This window comes from Gymnodraco acuticeps, unplaced genomic scaffold (assembly GCF_902827175.1).
Source record: "Gymnodraco acuticeps unplaced genomic scaffold, fGymAcu1.1, whole genome shotgun sequence".
NCBI classification, from domain to species: domain Eukaryota; kingdom Metazoa; phylum Chordata; class Actinopteri; order Perciformes; family Bathydraconidae; genus Gymnodraco; species Gymnodraco acuticeps.
In genome coordinates, this window is record NW_022991513.1 from 2,920,831 (window position 1) to 2,926,830 (window position 6,000).

The window sequence follows — 6,000 nt, forward strand, 5'->3', positions numbered from 1 at the left end:
ATTAATCACCCTCCAAGAGGTCTGATTTCTTGGCCTCTTGCTCTGAATCTGAGGCCTCGACACCCGACTCTGCTCCTTGCGCTGCCCATGAACATTGAGTCAGCAAGGCTTCCCACAGCATGCGGTTTTAGATGTGTGTGAATGCACGAGAAGGAAACTAGAGAGATTTGTATGGTAGAGGGAGAAGGTGGGGAGGAGAGCAAGGGGAAGGGCTGGTTACATGCATCGTTGTGCGACGGCCAAAACTGGCAGACCTGATAAGAAAGGTCGGTGCAAATGAATGGGGGTCAGTGCTGGAGTGGTATAGTAGGGATCCAGTTTGGGTAGGAGAGGCAGTAAGAGGCACGGGGGTCCCATAGGTCACACCGTCACAAAGACAGGGTGTGTAGCCTTACATTGTTCTGAGTAGTCTGGCCATATGAATGACGACATGTCACGATGAAAGTACTTTCTCACAATTGTCTGTAAGAATCTGTGTGGTCATGAATTTTATGCTCATGTATGTTACACTGCTAACCCTCATAGACCAAAGAAAGGAACTGTTTATTTGTTTATTTTATAAAGAAAGACATAAATGTAATTTAGACTGAATTTCAAAACAAACCATGTGCATAATCTCTGTTATGGCTAATTCCTTTTTTACACTCTGACAGTACCTAAATTCAAATATTGCACATACAAAACATTTAGCCACTATCTCGGTGGGATATTGGACTCATTTTGCAGTAAAAAAAACCCTATCACGCTATCATTAAGAATGGCAGCTTGTTTTTCACAATTTATTTGAGCCCTGCCTTTGTTAGTTTGACCTTTTAATTTGTTAATCCTTTTTCCTAAAAACAATGAAGTGTAATAAATTCAAATAGCTATCAATAATATGGGAATTGTTGAAAGTTGTTTTCTTTTGTTTGGCAATATGGGGAGATAAGAAATCCTGTGAAACCAGATCTAATGCTGTCATACTCTTATTTGTGTGTGTGTGTGTGTGTGTGTGTGTGTGTGTGTGTGTGTGTGTGTGTGTGCGTGCGTGTGTGCGTGTGTGTGTGTGTGTGTGTGTGTGTGTGTGTGTGTGTGTGTGTATCTCTAATGTTAGCTCTGGGTTGGCAGTGCCAGTTGAATGACCTAGAGATTCCCAGCTTTAAGCCTGAACTATTTTGCCATTAAACTCTCACACAGGGCCTTTGCTCCTGCGCTCTTGTTACTGGGGAGTATGTCAATGTGACGCAGCACTGGTTTGTTTTGGCGGCCACTCCACTGCTATGGGATACAGATGTTAAAGGTCTGTGTGTGTTTCCCAATTAGAGCATTAATCCAAATCAACCCAAATGATCGCACACAGCCTAACAACGACATGGGAGGCCTCTCTTTTCTCTCTTTATACTTTTCTTTCCTGTTATCACTCTTTTTCTTTCTTCTTATATGTCCATCTTTTCTCACCCTGTGGCCTCTTTAATTGTCTCCATCACCTCTTCAGTTCATCAGTGTAATCCACCTCTCTCCTCCCTCCTCTCTTCCCCCCCTGTGATTACTCACCCTGCATTCCTTAAGCATGCATCAAAGCAGCCAATGCTAAATGTGGAAAAAGTGAATGTAGAGAATAGGAAAACAATAGCGCAATGAGGCTCAGCTTTGTTGACCATTTCATTTTTTCGCAGTTTTAAAGATTCAATTGTATTTATTTTCCTTTATCTGAAACAGCTAGGGTATAGCATATTACACGAATACAGTAGGGCATGTAGTTTAACACAAAAACAGATATAAAGCTACTCGGTGAAACCTTTCAATTCAGAGGGATAACTCGACTTTTAAGGGCATATCAAACCCTCATGGAATCGTCTGGGTGCAAAAGCATACGTACGCACAGTGACCCTACACCCACCCCACATACACACGGATGTTCAGTTTCACACGTGTTCAGGTCCCAAACATCCTGTTGCAGCTTACACTTACTCATCATGTGTACAAACAAATGTCTTGAGGAGGCAGGACGCGTTTTTGGAGAATAACACCCACCTGCGCAGGTCAGACAGTTCACAAGTTGGTGGCCTCACAGATATGTTTGTACAGCAAACACTTGCACATTCATGACCAAACGCTTATTTAAAACCCTTTCGCTTTCACCCGAAGCATGTGCACACACAATCACAAACACACACATACACACATTGCAGTGCTTCTCCACTGGCACATGAAATACACACCCACTTCAAACATGTTTCTGAATGTATTCACAGAGCCAAGAAGGCTTAACAATGGCCAGATATAGAGAAATTCTCAGTAAACAGTCAAAATATGGCTTCAGGCAGGCAGGGGATGAGCTCCATCTGGCGAAGCTGATGCCAGATATGCATGTGTGTGTGTGTGTGTGTGTGTGTGTGTGTGTGTGTGTGTGTGTGTGTGTGTGTGTGTGTGTGTGTGTGTGTGTGTGTGTGTGTGTGTGTGTGTGTGTGAGTGAGCATGCTTGTGAGCAATGGCAGATTTGAAGATGAAGATGAAGATGTCAATGTCGTGTGTATGCGTGTGCATTGCAGGGCGTCTGCATGTGTGTGTTCCCCTGTCCTCCCAAACCAAACACAGTTAACAGTAGCCTGCTGTCATAACACCCTGCCATTCTACAATGGAGGCCGCTGTTCATTCTAAACAGGCAGAGAGAGGGAGAGTGCGAGAGAAACGCTGGAGAAACAAGGACAGACGTGGAAGCTAAGGGACAAAGCTGCTGCGTGTTGAGACGCAATAAAAGAGTGAACGGAAAAAGGTAGAGATAAGGTAGGACTGTGAAACTGACCGTGTGTAAAAACCACGCTGATTATTCTATTGTGAGCAGGAGGCAGGTTACTGGACTGTGCCAACAGGAAGTTCAATACATGGTCAAGCTGACACAAATATTAATACACTCGCTGAGGTCATTGAGCATCTGGATGTTTGATTCACACAAATGTCAATGCTTCTCTGTCTGTGTTTACAACCTGTCTGTGTTTTCAAGGCACAAATAATCCTCTGCATACCTTTAACATTATTTTCAATGTCAAGTATATTCACAAATTATATTGAAATGATATACTATAATATATATACTATAGTTACAATATAAAAAGTGTTCCATATTCACAAACTTTTTTTATTACAGCACTAACACTGAATAAATGTTTATATCTTCTTAAAAGGGATAATACAAAAAAACAGTTTTATGTGTGAACGCAGGACAATGTAACTTTAAATGGTTCTCTGATGGTGGAGAATTTTAAAATGTTATTTGAGGCCAACTCACAATAACATGCAGTGAAAACGTGGGAACACACACAGACTCGCACACACACGCCTGCAGTTGGGGGGTCCAGTGTAAACAACAATGACATGATTTTATTGTTCTCTCTTTCAGTGCTGCTGAGTAAAACTTTGTCCCGCTTGCACTTTCTTTCCATTTCTCATCTTTCAACAAGTTTGTGGAGGAGAATATATACAAGGCTTGTTATTCAGATTTCACTGTGAAATATGTTTGTATAAAACCATGGCTTGTGCTTAAACCAAGAGATAACAGAGATACATTTAGATATTGACACCTTTTTAAGTGGAATATATATAACAGCTTTTCTTACAAATCACTGTTTTATAACATTTACTCCAATCCCTTAATTTACCAAATGTATTCACACAATCTGAACTAATGTCGACAGATTCAATACAAAGCTTGATAACTAATCTAATAATCTATCTGATGTTTTCTTTCTGAGCCCGGAATAAAATTGTTTACTTTATTTTACACAGAATGATTTATCTCACATAAACAGCTGCATCAAAAGAACAGAGAATATACATTAATCTAGAAAAGGTTATAAAATGTTCATCCTTGGTTCATTTTAAAATGTTTAATTGATTATAGATTAGAGAAATGGGTATTCCCCAAAACGACCACTTCTACAATTTCTCCCCACACAGCCTATAATTCACTGTAATCCAAAAAAACTTGAATTAAATATGGCGAAATTACAGAACAACTGTAAAGATGGGTGATTTTTACTAGATTACTACACCAACTAAAACCACAAAATTAAAGAACAACGATAGAAACAGCAAGTTCTCGTACATTAATTTTGAAACTTCAGTGACTTACTATTGATATTTCAAAATGTTTAAGCCCATTTCTTTTTAAATGTTTTTTATATTTCAAAAATCAGCCAACAACCTCTATTTCCACACATATAAACTTCATATGCGCCCTTCATATACTGTGTGTGGTAGTCTGAGTCTATCGCAGCTCACCCTCTCTTACCCCATCACTGTGGCGCTCTGCTGGATTACAGGTTTGAGAGTGCCACCTAATAACAGGGTACACCAGGACTTTTACTCCAAACCCATTTTGTGGACGGTACCTGATACCTTAACTCAACTTATCATTGTCATCTAAAATTCATGGCTCTAATTAACTGTAAATATAGGTGATTTCTACTCTCCTCCAAATTATGCACATGGCGCTCTCTCATTTCATTCAAGTTAGAGGACCAAAACACATTGTGAAAGGTCCATAACGAGAAACAACCTCCAACGATAAGAGAACAATGTTGATTAAAGTGCAACCTGCCCAATTAATAGGATTAAAGAAACCATAAGTTAGATTTGTATTCTCTTTCTCTGGTCAGGCTGAACTTGGCAGCCGTATCAGTGGACATTTTTCTCTGTCAGGCCGCAGGAGTCAGTTCAGCAGAGCCAGCTGCCGAGGCTCACAGCCTGGCCTCTAATTAAAACAGTGGAAAATGAGATAACTCCACAGATCCATCATGGCCGCCGTTGGCTGTCAGAGAGCTTGGGGGCTGCCACCCACCGTATGTTTACACCAGGGCCACTCGGCCTCTCTGCTCTCAGGGTGTTTTTAGAGTCCCGGCCTGATTTCTCTAATGGGCCGAAAGGTTTTTTTAGCCTCCATCCACCCTTGCTTTGCAACAAACTTCTCTCCACTCTCACCCCTCCTTCAAGTGTTCCTGATGGGGTTGACAGAGGCTTGGAGTGGCAGGACACCCCCCTCTATCCCCTCCTTCCATTTTTCCCACCCACTCTGCCTCGTTAGCCTTTCATTTATTAGGCCTTAATGGAAGCTGGGAGTGCTGTGATGTCATGCAGTGGTGCATGGAGAGGACAGCTTTTCTCTGTTTCTTTTTCCTTCTCTCATCCTTTAGCTGTGTCTCCGATTCATTATTTTTAATCCAACAATTTTCCATTTTGCCTGCCTGCAGCATCCTTCTCCGTCATGTTATCTTTCCTGTTAGTCTTGAACTCTTTTATTCTTAAATCAGGTGTTCAGAAGGCCTGGTAGATTTGTTGCAAGGTCGAGCACAGGGTGTGAGGGAGGGCAGTGAAGTCCACAGCATGCCACGGTCAGCAGTTCATTTATTGGCAGAGTTTTGGAACATGCCTGTCTATTTTGTGTTAAAAGACCTATTTTGACAGCTGCCATTTAAAAGAGAATTTAAAAACCGCTGTGATTAGAGTCAGGCAAAAGCTGTCTTCATTCTTGTTGAATAATGGCAGAGTGTTAGCAGATCTCCTTCAACCTCTCATGCCAGCCTCACTAATGATCATAAGGCCTCTTCCACAGCTTTTGCCAACACACTACAGAGGAATCCAGCTACCAGCTCTGTTTCCTTTCCACAGGCAGAGAACAGCAGTCTTTTGCACTGGAAGGAATGTGGAGGTAGAGTTGAAGGATTTGTCGCAGCTGGAGACATGTTAGCACCCTGTTAGCAGCTCTGAAACTTCATTGTTAAAAAATAATCCACAAATTAGCTTTTCTAATGCAGTCTTGACAGCAGATGTGTTTTCTATGTTACTGAGATTTTAATGATTTAACAGTTTGTTTAAAAAAAAATGCCCAATGTATCTGATGACAGGTATCTCCAAAATACATAATATCGCATGAGTGATGTGTCGCCTTTTATGGCATCCAGCTGTTGATAGTTGTAAAATAACATCCATTACTGATATATAAAAATACTTTTTTATTCATAG